The sequence below is a fragment of the Procambarus clarkii genome, chromosome 8 (genome assembly GCF_040958095.1).
Source record: "Procambarus clarkii isolate CNS0578487 chromosome 8, FALCON_Pclarkii_2.0, whole genome shotgun sequence".
In the NCBI taxonomy this organism is placed as follows: Eukaryota; Metazoa; Arthropoda; class Malacostraca; order Decapoda; family Cambaridae; genus Procambarus; species Procambarus clarkii.
The window spans coordinates 6,304,420-6,328,517 of NC_091157.1; the positions used below are offsets into that span (position 1 = coordinate 6,304,420).

Consider the following 24,098-nt stretch of genomic DNA (forward strand, 5'->3'; position numbering starts at 1 on the left):
TTTAGGTAAGGTACATACATACAATAAATTTTTACAAAGAATGGTTGACTTATAGGTAGAGCTAGTACATGCAATGCCTAAAGCCACTATTACGCAAAGCGTTTCGGGCATGATAAACTTAAATGACAAGCTTAATACTAATTGAGCATAATGAGTAGAATGAAAACAAGAAATGAAAACATAGATGAAAAAGCCGCACAAATACAATTATGTCGACAAGCGCTCTTTAAAAAAAACAGACATTGGTTGACAATAGAAGGGTAAGGTAGGTTACAGGGTATTTATTAGATTGATTGATGAAGATTAAGCCACCCAAGAGGTGGCACGGGCATGAATAGCCCGTAAGTGGTGGCCCTTTCGAGCCATTACCAGTATCAAAAGATGATACTGGAGATCTGTGGAGGCGCAACTGCACCCTGCGTGACGGGAGATGTCTCCCGGACCAAGTGGTGACCAAATGGTGGTGTGTGAAATGTCTGATTGATTGATTGATGAAGATTAAGCCACCCAAAAGGTGGCACGGGCATGAATAGCCCGTAAGTGGTGGCCCTTTTAAGCCATTACCAGTATCAAGAGCTGATACTGGAGATCTGTGGAGGTGCGAATGCACCCTGCATGACGGGAGATGTCTCCCTTGTGAATGTGTTAAGATGAAGATGAAGCCACCCAAAAGGTGGCACGGGCATGAATAGCTCGTAAGTGGTGGCCCTTTTGAGCCATTACCAGTATCAAGAGCTGATACTGGAGATCTGTGGAGGCGCGACTGCACCCTGCGTGACGGGAGATGTCTCCCGGACCAAGTGGTGGGTGTGGAATTTATTAGGTATAGCTTCGTTTTTAACTTAAACTGGTTGAGAGAGGTACAGTCTTTAACATGGTTGGGAAGGTCATTCCACATTCTGGGCCCCTTGATTTGTAGAGCATTTCTAGTTTGATTAAGTCGTACTCTAGGAATATCAAAACTGTATTTATTTCTGGTGTGGTGCTCATGGGTTCTGTTACATCCTTCTATGAAGCTTTTGAGATCGGGATTGGCATTATAGTTTAGAGTTTTATATATGTATAATACACATGAGAGAATGTGCAGTGACTTAATGTCTAACATATTCAGAGATTTGAGTAGGGGTACCGAGGGGGTATCTTATGATAATGAGGTTTCAATGCTTGGAGTCAATAATCAAAGTGAGGCTTCACCACTGTAGCGAGTAAGCCTTATACTTGCTCCATTATCTCATCATCTTAATGGCATAACTAATTAGCAATAACTACACAAGCTATAATCCTATCCCTATTTACAGGTAACGGTTTCTGCCCTCCTATCTTATTGTGAGGTGTAGTCACCGTATATAAGCAAGCGATTTGAGAATAGCAAACCTCGGGAGACATCTCCCGTCACGCAGGGTGCAGTCGCACCTCCACAGATCTCCAGTATCAGCTCTTAATACTGGTAATGGCTCAAAAGGGTCACCACTTACAGGCTATTCATACTCGTGCCACTTCTTGGGTGGCTTAATCTTTATCATCAATCAATCAATCGAATAGCAAAGCAGTACAATTTCAAATCAACAATGTAGCACTCGACGTGTACAGTTCTAATCGACCCAAGATGCTACAGCCTCGACACAGAGCAGACAGCAGACTACGACCTCATCGAGCTACAACGCTCTCCCACATGGAGCTCCGCGACTCCGGCCACACTCAGCTCTCTGCTCTGCTCCAAGCCCCGTCTCAACGTCTACGACACTGCTGTATCTAGGACTACTAAATAAATATGAAACTAACTAAACACTGTATCTAATGTACCCAACAACGTAACATAACCGTACGTTACAGCGCTTTCCCCCCTGAGAGTTCTCTTCCCTTCCCTTCTCTGATACGAGAGCGCTTTGTTAACAAACAAAGTAATACAAACAGTGCGCTAAGCATTGTTAATGGAAGCGCTAATAATTATATGATGAAGTGTTATGTATTTATTCAGACGAGAACAGCAGCGAACACAAACCAGCGCATATACGAACAAATTGGTTTGGAAGTACAAATTTCTCAGTGAACGAAGTTGTTTCTAGCCCGGTATCCGAAATTACAGTAGACGACTTGTTTAGTTTAGTTCATTTATTATGCACCCCATACCCATCTTGTGGGCGGTAGTGAAAAGGGTTACAGAGGCACATAATGGACTCAGGGACTAAACCCCACAATTAATTTAGCTAAGCAAGTTACAATCTTGATGAGCTAGTTACAAAATTCAGACGACTTGACCAGTCCCCCTCGAGGCCGACCATAGTGTGTTCGAAGCTCGAGTGAGCGAGACAGCGAGGCGACGAGGGGCTCCCCACCACGATCACACCATCACTCTCCCCTCCACCTCTACACCACCGGTGTCCCCTCTACACTACCGGTGTTAATGATGGCAGCTTTCCGTCACTCTCCCTTGACCTTCGTCAAGTAATGAAAGGCGGCGGGGAGGTGTGGTTTCAAACTGCTTGATGTCTTGAGATTCGTTGTATGGTGTCCGCGGTGTCTTGGCGATACAATTGGGTTTTATATTCGTTTGGGGGAAACTTTGTGGTATTGATGTAGAAAGGACTTCCCCAAGGGAGCCACCATCTCTAGTAGTCTCGACATGGCCCAGAAGCCGGCGGCTTGTCTGGAGTTACTCTTTTTCTCCAGACTTTGAAAATCTGTTCTCAAACATGGCCAAAGTATTGCTATCAAACTTTGCACCTCACACTGCCACAGCTTTCCCATATAATTTTCAGACTTCAAATAAAGTACAATGAGAAATTGAGTGAAGCGTTCTATTGTTAATTAAATCGTAATGTTCCTAATCGTTGACTACCTTTTAATCCACTTCTTGAATCTGTGCATCTATGGTCTAAACCTCGACTGGCCATTATTTATTAAGTTGTCTTATTCCTCCCCAGAGAATGCTAGCAAAATATTGATGCTGTGAACTATTGATTAAACTATTTCTCTACCAAAAAATCTTTAATGTCTCAAAATTGATGTGAATTTCGTAACTTTGACTAACAAATGGTCCTATGGTAAAGTATAAACCCTAGATTGTTGCTGTTGAAAATAACATTTTGTTTACTTTAATTTGAAAGCAAAATTACCTTTTTATAACCTGAAAGTGTAAAAGTTTGCTATACTACCTAGAAGTCCATAACTATTACTAGGTTAAAAAAAACTTAAAACTAATTGAACTTTTGCACTTAGTGTGTAAACAAAGGTCTTGAATATACACTAGTTAGGACAACTTGAATTTACATAAATCTGGTATGTCGTCTACTTGAAAGTAAAGTCCTTGGCATGTGCTCGAACCTTAATAATGTGCTCCGGAGAGTGCGAGACATGTACTGTACTTAGTCATTTGCTATACTAAAGTTTATTTTGGTTGATTTTGTGTACTGTGTAAGGTCTATAGACATACTAGTTTGTCCTTGACAAGCTAGTCCAGAAACTTCAATAGATGACTTTTACCTAGTATTTTATCTTTGTCCTAGAATGTTCTGCTTAACGTTGGTCGTGACCATGACCATGGCTCAGAAGTTGAGAGATGTGGATACTCTAATAAACACTTGTATAGATTCTAAACATCACTAAAGTGCACCAGGACCAGAAGGCAGTCTGTTTACTACGGTATGGATAATTTCTTTTAACGTCTTGCTTTTTAATGTACAATATTGTCACTACGGTAGATTAAAAAAAAAAATCTGAAGCCTTCAAAAATATGCTTTTAGCTGTAAAGAGCTTTTGACAGTAGTCAAACTTGATATCCTTTCTACCTAAATGATAAATTGCTTAACAGAAAGTACCTCTTTTTATATTTGATTTTTTTAGTGTCATCAGTGGAAGAATAGGTCCTGCTGTACAGAGAATACTACTAGACTTATTCACGAGTCTAGTCCTTACAACTTCAATTATGACCACTGTTCTCGAGTAGAGTCCATGTCCTCGGAATGTAAACGGCATTTCATGCTCGATCACTGCTTTTACGAATGTTCACCCAATGTTGGCCCATGGGTCGTGTCGGTAAGTATTGCAGAACGTCTAAATTCTATATTTTAAAGGACTTTTATTTAACTAGGGTTTCTGCATTGTTTTAATAACTTAAACATGTTTAAACAATTATTTTTAATTAAAAATTTAACATTGTGCAAAACTTAAAAGGCTATTTTATAAAGTTTTTATTTTGGTATTCTGAAAGTGACTTCCCCTAAGCATTTAAATGGCATAGTGGCTTTTTTTTTTTTTTTTTTTTACCAAAAAATAAATTTGTCTAGACATGTAAGAGATTTGGCTTGCTAGTTCCTTTTGCAACGTTAAATAAATTTTCCCTGCAGGAAAATCGCTCGTGGCGGCGGGAAAGATACTGGGGAGTCCCTCTGTGTGCCATTGATTGTGAGCTTTGGTTTACTGCGTGTGCCAACGATGTCACTTGCACAGACAATTGGACCAACAATTTCAGGTGGTTGAATATGACGGGTGATTGCCCAACAAAAGGAAGCTGCTTGACAAATTACTGCCCCGTAAATTCTACCTGTCAAACATTTAAAGAAATCTATCGGACAGCCCGGAACTTCTGTGAAAAGGTATGTTGAACACAACTTTTTTTTTTTTTTTTTCTTCCCTCCCCACCTTTCTTGATTCAAAGTTCAGTGTATTATTGTCCATGTGACTTGCCAATTTTATATTTTCCAAATGCCCTAAAATTGGCTATTCAATGTTGGTTTAAATTCATAGGCCTAGAGAGTAGACTGCCCTCTTAATATTTTTCCTACCAAGATGGGAAAGGGGTTACTGAACATCTACAAATATCACAAAGATTGATGTGGCTTGATTGTTTCCAAATTTCAGTTTGGCAACTTTAATTGTTAAAATATTTTGATGCTATTTTCTTAATAGTACCTGCTATAAGACTCTGCCTCCTGTGTACATGTCTATTGATACCCAGTAAAGGTGGTATCCCTTCCATATGACTTGCCAGACTGGCTTAATTATTACTAAAGTTATTTACGCTTAACTATGCAACTTTTTTTCCAGCCTTCTCCTTAAACACTGACACACCCAGTACCTGGTAAGGTTATATGGTGTGCTTCAAAATTACCACTGTACAAGTGCATTTTTTCTCAATCAAGAAATGAGTTCATAAAAGTTCCTAAAGTCTTGCATAAACCATTCCCTTTAGTGAAGTTTAAAATATACCTGTACTTTAATACCTGCATTTTTATACAAAGTTGACTCTTCATTCTAGGTGTGGGACAATGCTTGGAAATATGCTGAACCGACAACACCATGTATGCACCTACAGTTCAACCAATCTGCCATCAATCCAAATGATGCTGTTGCTCTACATTATTCACAGATTATAGCTGGTTCCCAGATGCACAGCTACAACCTAATGTGGTTTAGTATACAACTTGCTGTTTGGGCATTTATCAATAGAATATTGACAGTTGCATCATAGACTTGGCTTGTTGCCATAGTTCATTAATTAACTCTTAACTTTTGACTATAAACTTGCCCTTGCTGAGGGGAAACGATTCTATTAAAATGTTTACAAAGAAAAAAAAAATTCTGAGTGTAATATCCTGATCACACGAGTAATAATGTGCTGTATTCTGGTTCTGCCCTTTTTTTTTTTTTTTTTTTTTTTTTTTGAGATAACAAGAGTTGTTACATTCTTGTACAGCCACTAGTACGCATAGCATTTCGGGCAGGTCCCTGGAATACGATCCCCTGCCGCGACGAATCGTTTAACCAACCCTTGTGCCTTGTCTACCTCTATTAAATTATCTGAAATGTGCCAGAAATAAAATGCTTCTTTATTTCTATCAGACATCACCCAATGAAATTTTGGTAGATTCTCAACCACATTGGAGTTGTCAAACTTGCAGCCAAGGCCATTTTACTTGTTCTGTTTCACACGTCCCCTCTCCCCCTTAAAAAAAAGTTAGTTTGGAAATCTGCCCAGTCATGTTCTGTGAATGTTGGCAAGGTCGTGGGCTTTGTTAAAACTAACAAACTGCACACCATCTCTTTTTTTTCTTGTATAGTCTTTAATATTCTTTAATATAGTCTTCTTTATTCTTTAGTATTTTAGTATTCTTTATTCTTCTTCTATTCTTTAGTATAGTCTTTAATATTTAGATTATTAAAGATAATGGACAGATGGTGCTAGCCTTCCCAGCTTGGTGCTACCTTTTGATGACTGCCACAGATTGGAGAGATTCTTTCTCTGGACTAAAAATCTCTCGCTTCCTCATTACATGTCCCATGCATTGTCCTGTCCCTGCCACCATCTCTCCCTCCTTACCAAACTAGGAAGACCCTCTAGGCAATTTTTTCTTAAATTCTGCCATCTACTTCTTGGTAATTTTGTAGCCACAGCTGCTGTACACCCTTCTCCTTGCTGCCCAATATTTAACAATTGTAGAGTGGATACAGAATTTAAAGTGTGTACATCAATCATCCACCCAGAATTGGCCAATTCTCCTTGCATATAGGCCAGAAGACTACTCTTCTGGCATGTCCTTCTAAGTTCCTCCTCCATATTCTCCTTGGACCAAATGCATCCACAAAGTGCACAATTTTTTGTTGTTAAATTCTGGTAGACTGACTTGCATTCACTTGCCATACTAAAAGGTGATCTTTCTGCACTTTAATATACCTGGGTTGGTGGGGAAAGGGTGACCTTTACCTCTAAAACTTCAAGAATTGCCTTATCGGGAAAAAAATGGGGCAAGTTTCATTTTAAGACCTTACTGGAAACTTGCTACTACCTGTCTCTCTTGCTTTCATGTTAAATTTGTCCTTTTACTGCTATAAACTTGCCCTGCTCAATGCCATTCTTCGCTCCATCTCGTACTATCCCACATGTGGCAGAGAATACTTTTCTTTAGGTTCTGACTGTGCTTACTCCTAGTGCATAGCCTGGAAGTCCCAGCACACGTGTAGATTTTGACTGAATTAATTCGACAAAATTTTTGCCCAAGTCTGAAATCTTGTATTGGGTCAGGTGAACACTGAAGGTGATCTATCCTTGGATACCTGGATAATAATTATTACAAATGGATAAAAATCTCCAAAGATGGTTACACACTTGCAACCGAATTCAATATCTGCTTTCTGTAAATTGGTGTCGACCTTGCCAGAAAATTACTAAAGACCCAGACAGATGTCACCAAGTCGCATCAGCAGCTATCCTATCACTACTCATCTTGCCAGTCAGCCCGACAGACATTCGTAATTCAATCATTTCAATCACAATCATTCACAATCAATCGCAATCACTAATTCAAACCACAGCTGGGAACATATTAGTGAAATAGTCTTTGGTATGAGTGTTGGGGGGGGGGGGGGCCCTCTCCCTGCTTTACCCATAGCGCTGCTATTCAACAAATCTGTCTTATTTTTACTGATATCCTCAAAGCAAGAGTGAGGCCATTTCAAAAGGGGCAAGACAGCTGACCTAAATTACAGACCAATATCAAGTCTACTGATGCTTTCAAAAATTTTCATTTGATGGTGCTACATAACCTTCCTGGTTTGGTGCCTTCTTTTTGATACTTATTTTCAAAAATATTTGAAAAATCGCTTACTGACTGCTCTATTTCTACTTTGAAAAACTTGACATTATTAAATCCCTACCAGTTTGGTACTCTTTTGGGAATGGATGCCAATGCCATTATTAGGCTGCTCGATATAATCCATAAAGCCCTTGTCAGAATAAAGTTCCCAATTGGCCTCTTTATTGACCTGTGAAAAGCCTTTGATATTGTAAATCATAACTACCTCTTAAACTTTACCATGGTATCAGAGGCCTAGCTCTGGATTATTAGTTCCTTTCTTGGTGATGCACCATTATGTAGCCATCAATAACTTGACCCCCCCCCCCTATCTACCATTGACAGTAGGAATGCCACAGGGCAGCATCTTGGGGCCCTTTATTTCTTATATCAATGATTTGCTAAATGTTTGTAACATTCTTAAACCTATACTATTTGCTGACAAGACTACCTTTCCTCTATTCTGACCCAAACTTGCCAAATATTGTCGATAATGAATTAATCCACTCGTGGATGTCTACCAACAAACTCGCTGAACATAGATAAGGCCTAATGTACTATATTTTATTTGGTAGTAAATTGCCAAATGAAATCCAACTTCAGGTAGACAATGTTAACATTGTCAAAAAAATAAGGGGGAAAAGTTATACATAGCCTATACATAGACACGACTCAACTTCAGCACCCACATAACGCAGCCAAAAGTCTTAAATGGTTGGTATATTTTCCAACATAGATTGTTCCCTCATTCTGCTCTTTGCATTGCACTGGGGTAATTTATACCTCTTGCATACGGTATCTGTGCATGGGATTCGACCACTGCAAATTATCTAGAGCCCATCATCACTCTACAAAAATCTATCGGAACTATAACTCTTCAGACAACACGCTTCACTATTGTTTAAGTCCCATAAGGGGGCCAGGAAATGAAATTTTGCACCTTGCTCAAACGCTTTCAAATTATTTGTACATAATCTACTAGGCACATGCTCCAACTTTATGTAAATAATCGCCAACGTAACGTGGAAAAACAAAAAATGAAAAATATTTGTAGAAGTACAGTATTAAAAATTTAAGATTTTTAAATGAGCATCAAATATTAAATATCACAAATTGTTTATTTGGTGTTACTAGGCTCTCAGAAGAGCATATAATCTTCATTCTTATTAGTTATTATTATAGGATTCAGTATAGTTTACTGTAAAAAAAAGTCAAATATGGCATTTGATATATGCGCCAAATTGTATACCAAAAAATTTATAACTCGACATTTAAGGTTTATGAAAAAACAATGAAATAGGATTGTAGAACAGACGACTGTGCCCATTTTATGTAAAAATGGTGAGAATCGGTCAAACTGGATTTTTGATGCCGACTCAAAGTGGAAACTCTAGTTGTAAAGATAATTGAATTTGAAGTTAATGACAATGAATAAGGTAGTTCTAATTCATTAATTTACTTGTATGTTTTAATAAACATGGTTTTTTATTCGTACTTGAATATGTGAGTTGTAGATCAATGTGTTGAAATGAAGTACAGTGGTACCTCGGAATGCGAGTGTCCCTGTATGCGAGTTTTTCGGAAGACGAGCAGGATTTACTCCAAAAATATGTCTCGGAAGGCGAGGGTTACCTCGGGACGCGAGTTTGTTGATACGTGTACAGGCCGACTGGCGCGTGGTGGCATGGCGATCGCGCCTCAGTTTACCAGTGTCTCGTGTCCAGTGACTATCCCACCTGAATTCTTCACAAGGATTTACAGTTTTTTATTGGTTTTTTTGGCCATTTGAGCATAAAAGTTGTCATTATATATCTTGCCATAGGTCTCAAGAAAGCCATTGGTAAGGTTCAACCTAAGAAAATAGCTGTGAGTAGAGGCAGTAGAGGATGTCCCTTCTTGATTAAGAAAATGTGTGAAGTATGGGAAGAACTGCAAAGTTTTGTTGAAAAAACTCACCCAGATAAAGCTGTAGCAGGCCGTTGCATTGACCTTTTAAATGATAATGTGATGTTTTACTACAGACAAGTGTTAAAATGTAGGGAAAAACAAGTGTCATTAGACAAATTCTTAGTAAAACAAGCAAGTCCTAGTGGTATGCAGGTAAAATGTGCCAGAGTGTTTATACCAGTAAAGTCCTCACTGCCTGATGTGATAATGGAAGGGGACTCCCCTTCCAAACAGTAACTCCTCTCTTCCTCCCACCTCCTCACCATCTTCCATACGCCTACAGCATTCAACAGCAAGGTAAGTAATAACTTGAACATAGTTTTGTAGGTTTATTTAGATGAATTAGGTATAAAAATTTAGTTTGATGTGGGGTTTTTGGGGTAGTCAGGAACGGATTAATTCATTTCCCTTTATTTCTTATGGGGAAATTAGCTTCGGAATGCGAGTTTTTGGAATACGAGGCGTCTCCAGGAACCAATTAAACTCTTAAACTGAGGTATGCCTGTAAAGAAAAAATGAAGAAAAACAGATATAGGGATAATTATAATGATTTAGGGGATGTATGTATACTTTATATAAGTGATAAAGCCCTAATCTGGTCCCTAATTATCAAAAAAACCCTAAAGAGACAAAGAAAATGGTTTGAAATCTGAAATATCACCTCTCCCCCCCCCCCAAAATAAAAGTCCAAGTACCAAGTTTTGCCAGTTGTGGCTGATGTATTTGTTGACCAATTAAATTCTAGTATCTTGACATAGTTAAGGACGGGTATGCACTCTACAGGATGTAAAAATTGCAACAAAATCAGATAATACACAAAGGAAGACAAAAAAAAAAATAAAAAAAAAAACATTTGTGGACACTGGTGAAAATAACAGATATTAACATTAGGGCATTGTATTTATATGATATATATAACAAAACAGAGCATAATAACATACTTATTATTATTTGTTTTATTATGTATTACTCAGCAATGCTATAAAGGCACCAACTGCATATCCACTTTGTGAACACTTCTTACTACTATCTTCTTCTTTGAGTGTCGGATAGGTGCATCTCTTTATTACTGCATTATCCATCAGTTCCAATTAATAGGAGCTGTTCTTTTTTAAAAACATGTCTAAAATCAATAAAATCAATATTGGGATGAAACTTTCATGATGCTGAAGCCAATAAGTTGGAATTTTGTTAAACATTTATTAGTAGTTTTCACAATTTTAATATTTTTTGATTACTGGGCCCCTTAACATGCTAAACATACTCACTCCACACATTCTCATGTGCTATTTACATGTACAAAACCTTGTTCCTAAATGCTAATCTTTATCTGAAACGTTTCCTTGGCAGGTGTAATAGAACCCATGAGCACAACACCAGAAATAAATATATCTTTGATATCCCAAAAGTCAAACTAAATCTGCAAACACTCCATGGAAATAAAAGGACCCAGTCTTTGGAACTCACCCCCTGATGAATTAAAAAATTGTCCAACCTATTCCCTATTCAAAAGTAAAACCAAAGAGTATCTAATTTCATCCTCATAGTTTCCTACCTCATGCTTCAAACTCAAACTTCATCTTGTACTACAGTACCCACTTCCCCAATATTAGTACTTAATACATATATCCTTACCAGTGTAATCATTGCTGTCAACTTATATTGTACTTATTTGTTGATATATATAACCATGCTACAATGTACCTTTTTTCATCTTGCCTAATAAGGACCTGGATCGAAAAGGACTGATTAAGGATCTGCCCGAAACACTATGCGTGTTTGTGGCTTTGCATGAATGTAAAAATACCAATCTTATGTAATCTCACCAACACATTGTACCTTCTTGCATTTAGATTATTATTATTATTATTATTATTATTACTGTATTATTATTATGTGCCTCTGTAACCCTTTCCACTACTGCCCACAGGATGGGTATGGGGCATATAATAAATTAACTAAACTCATGATTGTTCATCCTGTCAGTGAATGTGTGTTATGCACACAACACATTTAGATATATGTATATGTTATGTTGACTGTCAGCTTGACAGGTCATTACTGTGGTGATTGTGCATGCCATTATATTGACTCTCTAAGTATTCAGAAGGAACTCTTGTATTTCCCTTGAAACCAGCAGTGTTAGGAAAGCCGTTTGTCATTTACTGTCTAAGAAAGTGTTAATACAGGATTGGCTACAAGTGAACCATGTGATCGGTCAATTAAGGCATCCCGATGTCTCTCTAATGTGATATTAGCTTTTCTAACATCAATCATAGAATAATGTAAGCAACCTATATATTAGTAAGTAAGTTCTGTAAATAAACATTAGGTTTTATGACGGTGTTTGTGTAAAACCTTATTATATAATGCCACCCAACTAAAGTGCCCTCGGCACATACAGCCCCAAGCCCAAACGCCTTCAAACCTTCAGCCATACAAATTTTGGTGAGGACCCATTTCTTGCATTGGAGTGATTCTCACGACCAAAGTAATTTGGAATCAGGTGAAGCCTGTCAATAAGGATTACCCAACAGAAGGGTCAGTTTCTTGGCCTATTCCTAGACAAGAGACTCAACTTCAGCACCCACATACAACACATAACTAAGAAAGTCTCTAAAACAGTTCGTATACTCTCCAAAATCAGATATTATATACCTAACTCTGCTCTCATCTCACTATATTATGCACTAATCTATATCTATCTTAATTATGGTATCTGTGCATGGGGTTCAACCACTGCAAACCACCTCAAATCCATCATCACTCAGCAAAAATCTGCTGTCAGAATAATAACAAACTCTGCTTTCAGACAACACTCAGCCCCCTTGTTTAAATCCCTCAACATGCTAAACAAACTCACTCCACACATTCTCTTGTGTCACTTATATTTACAAAACCCTGTTCTTAAATGCAAACCCTGCTCTGAAACTCTCCCTGGACACATGTAATAGGACCCTTTATCACCACACCAGAAATAAATATCTCTTTGATATCCCCAGAGTCAATCCCCAAAAATAAAGGGACCTGGTCTATGGAACTCACTCCCTAATGAATTGAAAAGCTGTCCAACTTTTGCCTCATTCAAAAAAAAAAAAACTAAAAATTACCTAATTTCATCTTCATAGTTTCCTACCTTGTGCCTTAAAATTGCACTGTATCTAGTGCTACCCAATCTTTATGTACCTAATCCAAACAACTTTACCATTATGATCATTGCTGTCTTCTTATATGTGCTATCAATATGCTGTTTTGTGCCTATTAATCTTTGTTAAATTACTATCAAGCTATCAATACAATCAATCAGAGCTACCGATGTGCTTTAATATACCTACTAATCTCTCTCATCTCATTTTTTTCTTGCAATGTATCTGTTATCATTTTATTAATTCCTCTAGAATTTACCTACTTAAAATTATCTGTTAGATTAAGGACCTGCCCAAAATGCTGCGCGTACTAGTGGCTTTACAAGAATGTAATTACCATGCTATGTATCCTCAAAAACCCAATGTACCTTCTGGTATATAAATATAAATAAAAGGACCCTTACTCGACCAAGTACTCTCTGGGCTTGCACACATTGTTCCTGTATTGCTAAACTCAAACTGATAATTATTAAGCCATCAGCATCAAAGTAGTGACATTGCACGTCACCACTTTGACGTGGTAACTTGCCATTGCACGTAATTAAAGTTAAAGTAAAGTAAAAGTCCACAACTGTACTATGTTTTGTATGTTTTTTTTAATATACAATCAATTATTATTAGTCAATACCCTTAATAGATTTGTTAATGGATATATAGCACTGACAACTGTATAGATAATTATTTAGCTAATGACAAACAAGTACATCAAAGGAGCTTTTAATACAACAAGCAATTGCAATTTTAGTGAAGCTTGCATGTATGGGATCTTGTATGAGATTACTCAGGATCTTGTGCCAACATCAGAAAAGGGCAACAGTAATCAAAGGATCTCTGTAGTACAGTTGGGTTCTTTCTCGACTCAGTCGGGAGTCCTGGGTTCGAATCTCGTGCAGGGTAGAAATGACTCGGCATGTTTCCTTTCATCTAATGCTTCTGTATACCTAACAGTAAACAGGTACTTGGGAGTTAGTTAACTATTGTGAGTTGCATCCTGTGAAATGGTAGAATACTAGAATGGACAAAGCAAAGGTTAAATGGTTGTTCAAAATGGAAATGAATCTGACTGGAGAAATTTGATGAGTGGAGTACCGCAAGCTTCCATCTTGGGGCCAATCCATTTTTGTCAAACATCAATGACATATATGGGAATATTGCAATCCACACCATCAAATTTGCACAAGACACTAAGATCTCCAGAAATCTGATAAATCTGATAAAGATCTCTGATAAAGTAAGAAGCGAAAATTATATCCAGACTTTACAAAGAGATGAACATGAACTTCTCAAATAGTCGGAAGACTGGCAAAGATTTTTGATATGGAAAATGCAGCACCTTACATGTGCTGCATTTTCCGTCTGGCCAGAAAATTTTCGGGGGGTTATGGGCCGCCTCCGTCTGGTCGCCCCCCAGGCCAGACGGGGGCGGCCCCAGTGCTACAAATCGGCATCTATAGCGCCCCTTAACCCCCCCCCCCTGCAATTTTCATAAAGTCAAATCTGAAATAGAGATTGTGTTTACCGTAGATATATTTAGCAGTGTCAGTGGTTCGAAATATTACATTTTCCGAGAAAGAAAGTGGGGGAGGGGGAGGCGAAAAATGTTTGAATAGAGGGAAGGGGGAGAAAGGTGGAGAACGGAGATTAGAAAAGAGGGTGGAGAGTTAAGGAGAGGGGGATTTGAAAGTTGAGAGGAAAAACCTAGGTGCACCTAGGTACCTTATCTTTGCATAATATAAAATCATAATAACAACATGTAATCATATAATGATTAGTATATGATTATGGACTAATCACATGGACTTTGTTGAAACTTTTGGCAAGGTACCACATGAAAGACTAGGAAGGAAACTACAGGCACTTGCAATAAATGGGAGAATACTGGAATGGATAAAACAATGGTTAAAACAATGAAAACCCGAGTCGTGCTAAATTAGAATAAATCTGACTGGAGAAATGTGGTAAGTGGGGTACTTTTGTCATTATACATCAATGACAGAAAATATTACTCACCACATAATCAAATTTGCAGATGACACTAAGACTTATGGTAAAGTGGGAAGTGAAAATGAGATTGAGACTTTACAAAGAGATCTACATGAACTCCACAAATGGTCATAAGAACGGCAAATTCGTTTTAATATCGATAAATGCAAGACCTTGCATGTGGTGCATAACAATCCACGTCACAACTAGCAAATTAACAGAATTCATTATTCATCATCAACCTTGCAGCAGATTGTAGGATAAAAGGACCTTACCTTGAGGTTACCTTGAGGTGCTTCCGGGGCTTAGCGTCCCCGCGGCCCGGTCGTCGACCAGGACCTAGATTCAGGTAGCTCTGTGTATTTCTTCGTAAGTGGGTTTGCTACGAAGGTTCCTAAGTGCGCCCTAAGAAGATGCTTAGGTGCGATTCAATAAGGTATACTTAAGAAGAAAATTGTTGGTTCACCTGCGTGCCGATAGAGGTCACTACTGTGTTTCGTTTGGCCAATCAGAGAGCAGCAACATTCTTCATATTGAAGATTTAGCGCTGGCTTATCGGAGCTCTACTGCCTCCTATTTACGTCGAATTTTCTTATAAAATTAGTATATTTCGAAGTAAAACAATGTTTTTACAACTTCTACAGCCAGCACCGACATTGTAGTAAACAAATATGTTACATTTGTTGTTTACCTACGTAATTCTAAGAGATACTGTGTAGCTGTCCTTGTTGCTCGGAAGATGCGCTGACAATTATTGTATATATTTACTGAATTTACCCAAGGGCTACTAACTATCTAGTGACCTCGAAGAGGACAGAAAGCCGGCGGCTTGTTAAAGGGCCCGCCAATTGTCTTAATGATATTTTTTAGCTGGAATTTGGCATTTACGGCTTCAGCGGGTAGGCGGTTCCATGGGTTTATAGCCCTCTTGGTGGAAAAAAAACATCTGTTTTCAGTCCTACTTGAGAGAACATACTCTCCAACACTATATCTGTGATTGTCCTGTTATCAGTGACTTCATACCAAATGGTATGAGGTATTTTGAGCTCTGTAATTACTTCATACACTCAGGAATATTGGAAGATATTCTTGTGCTGCACCCAGATTTTGCCAGTGGAGGCTAATAGATCAGCATTAAGTATTTTGTTCTCTCCTAATTCCATGTATGACTGGCCATCCTGTGAGGTGAGGATGTTGGGTGAGCTTGTAGCTGGTTTTTGATCTACACTGTGTGGTCCTTTATACAGAATAGGGAAGCAGCACATTGCTGTGTATACCTAAACATGTTTAAAAATACTGTACATTGTTTGAGAGGAGTTTTGTAGAAACTGGTAAGAGTAATTATAATATAATGTTTCCATGATTCAGTGCTTACCTCTTGTGAAAATTGCTTAAGAGTTGTTTAGTCAGAGTTGATTTGTTTTTTGTATTGAGGCTGGTATTTTCTAAATTGATTCCATGTACAGTATGTCTAACCATCCTGTGAGATGGGAGTATTAGATAAACTTATAGCTAGTTTTTTATCTACACTGTGTAATATTCCATATAGAATAGGGTAGCAGCACATTGCTGTGTATACCTAATCTTCTTAATAAAAAAAATCAGTAATAAAGACTTTAAATTATAGTTTGTATTATTACAAATACAGTACTGTATTATCCTTATTAAATCATGTTGACCATGGATCATTAAGATGTCATGTTCATATGTAATACAAGTCATATTTCTTTTGAACTGCTAATCCATGCTAATCATTCATTAAATTGTGCATTATGTCTCAATTTTTCACTTCCTTGGATATACTGTACAGTACAAAAAGATAGGATAAAAATAAACCAGTAATATTTCTTTCATTATATTTTTCATTTAAATAACTGCATCAATATTTTTACAGCTGACAGGATTTGTTTTCCCATACAGGTGCATTATTTGTTAACAAAAATTTGGTTTATTGTTACACACAATGGTGCTACATAGCCTTCCCAGCTTGGTGCCTTCTTTTAATACTTACTGATTAAAAAATAAATAATAAATACATTTTATTCAGGAAAAGTACATACAGTTGATTTACAAACATAATGTTGGATTTATAGGCAGAGCTAGTACATACAATACCTAAAGCCACTAATACTCATAGCATTTCGGGCAAGGTGTGGGGGGGAAAAAAACACAGACTAAAACTTAATAGTAATCGGGATTAGGTATAAATTGTGTTGAAAGAAGGAATAAAAAATACAAAAAGGGGGTTAACATAGCATAAATCAGCAATTGCACATGTTGGTGAACAGCGTTGTTTAAAAAATAGCAAGACATGGGTTGACATTTAGAAGGTAAGTTAGGTTACATGGAGTTAATTAGGCAGTACTTGGTTTAACTCTTAAACTGGTTGAGAGAGGTACAGCCTTTGACATGATTCGGGAGGTCATTCCACATTCTGGGTACCTTGATTTGTAGAGCACTTCTAGTTTGGTTACACACAGCCAAATTGAGTAACAGGAAGAGGTCTTGGACACAAATTTGTTCCATGCTAAATGTAGAGGAATCAGCTGAGTATTCCTCAAATAAAATAAGTTGCCTCAGCTTATAAGGTAAATAAAATAAGCATTTCTCAAATAAGTAGCTGCCTCGCCTCACTGCCTTACTGCTACATAGCCTTCCCGGCATGATGCCTTCTTTTGATAATTACTTGTTCCACACCCAAATTGTATAACAGGAAGAGGTCTTGGACCCTTACTTCCCTCTCTCTTTTTTAATAATCTATATAGTCGTAATTATAGCTTTAAGTATTTAATGAATAAAGTTTGTGACATTTTTACCCTTTTCCTTACCTAACATCATTTGTGCAGCATATTTTTATTTTATGTCTCACCCAGATTTAATTTCAAAATAAAACCAAACTAAATAAATTAGAAATGGGTATGTATAGCTAAGGTACACCCTTACTACTAGGTGAACAGGCGCATTTGGTGATAGTAAATGATCCCATCAGGCAGGGCTCATCACCTTCTCTCATATTTCATGTTCACCAGTGTTTATTTACTTAATAACTACTGGTATAATATCTTGCTATTATAAAAATAATTCTACTATCATCAAACACATATTTACTTCAAGTTTCAAGCAGAGAATGCATATATAACTAACACGAACGATTCCTCTTCACTAGATTCACCAGCTATAATATTTTGGTCATGTTCCAATATCATAAATCAATCTCAGTGTTATGTAGTTGAGAAAAAATGACTTATATCCAGTTTACGTAAAGCTACGAGTGGTCGAAACCACACTTAAATCCAGGAATGAACTTACTAAGGTTTTTCCACTTAGGGTAGTTAATTGAATATGGACGTAGCCGCCACGAAGGCGCTAAGACGGAAAACGCTCTTAGCTAAGAGGAAAAACCTTCGTAAGTACCTTCCTGAATCCGGCCCCTGGAGTTAATGTGACCGGAATTCCATTTGCCATTTAGAGACTGCGCTAACAACCATTTTCACGTCACAATACCATCTCACATAGGTATGTCCAGTATGATGACACAGACAAGGCAGCTAAAACTGCATGTGATATGCCTGAAATTGAGTGAGATATGGACATTCCCATCTCTCTATTTCAGGAGATTAGGAATGGCAGAAAAAGTTAGACACTAAAGACCATAAAGCACGAGAATAAAAAGCTACGGTATGTTTAGAACCGAGACATATATATACGTACAGCATAAAATATCCACTAAACAATGACATTATAATTGCCAGAATTAGGCCGGGATAGCGATATCTTCGGCAGGTGACTGCAAGTAATGAATCTCCCAATGGTGAACATTCCCATTGTAAACTATGTGAACAAGAGCTAGGACATACTCTCCCACACTATCTGTGATCATCCTGATTTCAGTGATTTCAGATCAAATGGTATGAGGTACTTTGAGTACAGTAATTACTTCATATACTCACGAATATTGGAAGAAATTCTTGTGCTGCACCAAGAATTTGCTACTGGAAGCTAATACATCAGCCTAGCATTTCATGTTCTCTCCAGATTCCATGCATGACAAACCATCCTGTGAGATGGGAATATTAAATGAACTTATAGCTGGTTTTAGATCTACACTGTGTAATCTTTCAAGTATAATAGGGTAGCAGCACACTGATGCGTATATGTATACCTAAGTTTGTTAATAATAATAAAAAGAGGGGTATGAAATGTGCAACCAAAAGTCCATAGAGTTTGGCATTTAATTACTACGTAGTGCATTGACATTGACATGCAAAATGAATGTTAGGATGACAGACTTGCATTCTGGGCAGAACCCTTTGATTAGTGACATAAAACAGTGTGCTGTGAAAAATTGTTACAATGATAGGGAGATATGACTGGTATATGTGTGTGAGTGGAGACGGGAATGGTGCTGGTAGGCATGGTATGGGTAAATGGAAATAGGTATGGTGTAAATGTTTATAGTAATGAAGACAGTTTTGTGAAAATAGTTAGTGATGAGGTGAGACAGTTAAGGTATCCCAACTAGTGCAAAATAAATATATAAATATAAATATATATATATATATATATATATATATATATATATATATATATATATATATATATATATATATATTTTGGTAGCAGTCTTTCTTGTAAACATATGTGGTTGAACATGACCAAATGGGTAAGATTAATAATTCTAATACGCATCTTCTCAATATTTCTTAGTTTTATTTCACTGTCGGGGGTAATTGAAAAATTAACTCTCCAAAGTTCATTTTTACATTATTTATGGTCTGACGCCTAGAAATGTTTCGTAAGACTTCTCACATTTTTAAAGACTGATTATGTACTCCGTTTCATGCTTATTTGTTTTTGGGTGAGGTAATAGGATACAAATGTTTTTGGGTGATGAGGTGACAGGAAACAAATATATATATATGTATATATATGACTGAAAACTCACACCCCAGAAGTGACTTGAACCCATACTCCCAGGAGCAACGCAACTGGTAACTACAGGACGCCTTAATCCGCTTGACCATCACGACCGGACATAAGGAAGTGATAGCCAAAGCTATTTGAACCACTTCCCCGCCGGCACTCGGATGGTAATCTTGGGCATAGTTACCAGTTGCGTTGCTCCTGGGAGTATGGGTTCGAGTCACTTCTGGGGTGTGAGTTTTCAGTCGCATATAGTCCTGGGGACCATTCAGGCTTGTTCGCATGTGTGTGTGTGTGTGTGTGTGTGTGTGTATATATATATATATATATATATATATATATATATATATATATATATATATATATATATATATATATATATATATATATATATATATATATATCGATAGATACAGTGATAGCAGGCGGCTTGATATCTGCGAGGCACTACACATTAAGAAGTCGACACCAGCAATCAACAGCCAATTAATGCACAACTATATTCTACCCACTTCAAGACTCCGCACCAATATAGAAGCATCAAGAAATATGGGCCAATAGGCCCTTTGCAGTTACTTCCATTCTTCCCTTTAACTTACAAAATATTATACCCATTGTTTCGTGTTCTGTCTTGTATTGAAAGTTTGTTTTCACCTCATTCAAAAACTGTTGTAATATATATATATTTATATATATATATATATACACACACACACGGTATAACAAGTGCTTGTACTGTATTCCTAATATAGTAGCATACAGTGTATAAATCATCTTTATATTTTAAGGATATAGAGTAAAACAATTGGTACAAATGGAAATTATTATTACAGTACCTATTTACCTATAACCAATTTTAAATACAATACAATACCATATTTACAATTTATCACAAAAAAGATACACTTACAATTCTACTTCAGAAAATCCAGAATTAAATCAATTTCATAATACTAACTTCTAAGGAAAACTTGCCAACGTTTAACTTCAAAATACAGTACATATGTTTTATAACCTCAAGAAACTTGTAACTATTTTACAAATAATCAATAAATACAATACTGACCATATTTTGTTGAAAATTTATATTTCTCTATAATACTCAAAATTTCATCTTGACTAGTGTAGGGCTTACTGTGTATAGCTATTCACAACATAAAATATAATTTCATACCCTAATATTTGTCCCTTCTAAAGTGGCATTTTTTCAGTACCTTTTATCCAACTTCAATACACACACAAATGTATTTTTTCTTACTAGAGCTGCACATGTACAAACATTATTTGTGCCATATTTTCAAGGAAAAAAAAAGATATAAGCACATTTAGAGGTTCCATGAGCTTTTGCATCTTTGGTAACTATCACAATAAGGCCTGTCCCAACTTGCAGGAGGTACTCTAACAATAATCGTAATATATCCCTGATAAGAGGATATATCCACAAACTGCATAAAAATCACTACCCTATTGGGGCACATGCATAGTTAGTATGTGATAATTTTTTTATTTTAGAACAGTTAACCTTACCATCAACAATGAGAGAATGATAATGATATAGAACCCAGAAATACAACAAATAATTCACTAAATGTAATTAAGAAATGTTTAAGGCAGACAGTGCACCGTCGAAAAAACTTGGTCCAGGTTAGGCCTGGATTTCAGACTAACTGCCCCCTTTTTTGCTATTATCACCAAACTTTCAAAATTTTTCTTAAAACAAATGATGCATACTTATACAAAATCAAATACGCAAATATTATTTAACAATTTTGTATATACAGTATAAATATGTACATAAAGTAACTTACCTTTTTGAAGCACAGGCTTGATAACTCAGCAGCAGCAAAATACAGTTATAGTACTGCATTGTACTGTCTATTAAATGTCTTCAGTCACCCTGTACTGGTCATTAAAGTCCTCATTAATCACAGTTAATGTCATTCTTGCCGCTACAGACTATGTGATCCACCAACAGCCAGCCATAGGCTACAATGTTGTGTAAAACATTGGTAAAATGCAACTTCAAAATCCTCATGCTTAAGTTTCACTGTTTTCCATCACTTCTCTCCGTTTTACTAACTATATAATTTGCATTCTTTGTTTTTTTTGTTAGAAAACTAATCTAAGATGTAAAATACACAATATAACAAAAAAATGGAGAAAGACAACAACAAAATTCCATTTTAAGAAAGGACAATATGGGAGTTTAAGAGAAGTCTTTATTGGGATTAACTGGAATCGTTTTTTGTTAGGTAAGGAAATAAACAAGATGTATGCCAGCTTTTGCGAGATGTACTACAAAGGCACTTAAACATTTATGCTGTACCAAAACAGAAAAGCAAATATAGTACAGAAAACAAGACTGGTTTAATAGAAATTGCATAAAGGGCCAGACAAGAAAAGACAAGAAAATGAATCCATATAGGAAGAGGCCAATCCACAAACAAACTAGTACTACAAACAAGTAAGAACCAACTACACAGAAGGGAGAAGAGTGACAAATAAACTTTGAGAAGGGAATAGGAGACAAATGCAAAATAGATCCTGGCTTGTTCTATAAATAATTATAGAGCAAAATGCAAGTGGAAGACAAAATCCAAAGATTACAAATGGAAGATAAACTCGTAGAGATGTATAGACTGAAAAGGAAATGTGTGAAACACTAAACCAAGTTCCGAAGTGTATTTGTGCGAGATCAAATTTTCAACAAACTAGCCACAATAGAAAAACAGCTCAATGCATTCAAGATTAGTGTCCCACTATATATTATTTTTTAAACATCTTTACAAACAGAGAATCTGGATGACATAGCAAACAATTTCAATCTATATGAACAGAAATAAGGAAGACCCACTAAACTATAGACCTATATCACTGACAAGGATGGTACTAAATGTACTAGAAAAAATTATTAAAAGCAAATGGACAGAGTACCTGGAAAGTAACAATAATGGACAGACAGTTTGGATTTCAATCAGGAAGGTTGTGCGTATCACATCATCTAAGTTTCTACAATACAGCAATAGAAACATTGCAATAAAGGAAAGGTTGGGCCGACTGCATATACCTGGACTTGAAGAAAAGCCTTTGAAACGAGTCTCACATAAGAGACCTTTGTGAAAGTTAAAACATATTGGCTGAGTGACAGGCAAACTTCTAAATTGCACGAGAAATTTTTGAGATACATGTGAGCCAGTGATCAGAGGAAATAATTCTGGTTCGAGAAATGTCACTAGTGGAGCACCTCAAGGTTCAATTCTTGCACTGGTAATGTTTGTTATCTATATATTATAAATGATCTATCAAAGTATAGTTACATGGCTATGTTTGCTGATAATACAATATTGTTACAGAGTCAGGGACTTAGATGATTGTACTGTATTGCCCTTGAAAATAACCTAGACAAAATCAATATTAGTACAGCCAGACATGGCAGATGAAATTCAATATAAACAAATGTCACACAATGGAATGTGTAATAGGTAAAAACAGACCACACTTAACCTACAAATTATGTGAAAAGATATTAAAAACCTCTGACAAAGGAAAGAAATCTAGGAGTGGTTCTGGATAATAAGTTGTTACCTGAGGACCACCACATAAAAGATATTGTAAGAGGGCTTTGTCAAGAACTGCATTTAAATACATGGATGAAAAAATATTAAGGCACAGTAGCTGTTTATTTGGAACCAAAATTGGACCACTGCTGCAAGCAGTGGTGTGGTGCTTGTATCTCAAGCGGCACATGAAACAAATTTAAAAAGGTGCGAAGGTATACTACTAAATGACTCCCAGAACTTAAGAACACAAGCCATGAGGAGAGGGTAGAAGATGGGAGGAAAAATGTCTTTATGATAACATACAAAACAGTAACAAGAATCAACAATATAGAAACAATTTCCTGAAACCTGTAACTTCAAGAAAAAGAGGTCATATATAAGAAAACAAAGGTGCCAAAGAAATATAAGAAAGTGCTCTTTTGCAATCGGTGAACAAGTTGACAAGACAGTTGAAACAAGTTAAGTGAGAAGGCAGTGGGATGCCAAAACCATCAGTAGTTTCAAAGTGTCGTATGATGGAGTACTGGGAAGAGGGGGACACTACGAGCACAGCTCTCAACCTGTAACTACACTTAAGTAACTACCAATGCCATATTCCTCTGGAAAAACAGCTTGCTTTCCCAGCCACTATCATATTTCTCCAACTCTTTCTACTTATCCCATGCATGATATTACACACAATACATTTTCCAGACACCATGGCTTTGTAAAATAAATGTGATTGGTAAAATGCTATCAGTAGCAGATCACTCAAGTACTGTACCTGGGATGTGTGGTTGACAGAGTAATTTGTGTAATCAATGCTGAGAAAAGTGGCTGGTGACATTTGTTTGTATTGAAAGCCTCTGGTTAGAAAAATAATAAAAATAGATACAGCCTAAAGACCAGAAGACTGCATAAAGTAGTGCTATTGCTGACCCTGATGTTCGAATACACAATGATGGCATGGTATAACCAAGAAAAATAAA

At 36.8% G+C, this 24,098-nt stretch overlaps 1 pseudogene; it reads left to right on the top strand.

The window, feature by feature from the left end:
- The first annotated feature begins 3,519 nt into the window (after positions 1 to 3,519).
- Positions 3,520 to 11,856, top strand: LOC123759596 (folate receptor beta-like; annotated as a pseudogene).
- The last annotated feature ends 12,242 nt before the right edge of the window (positions 11,857 to 24,098 follow it).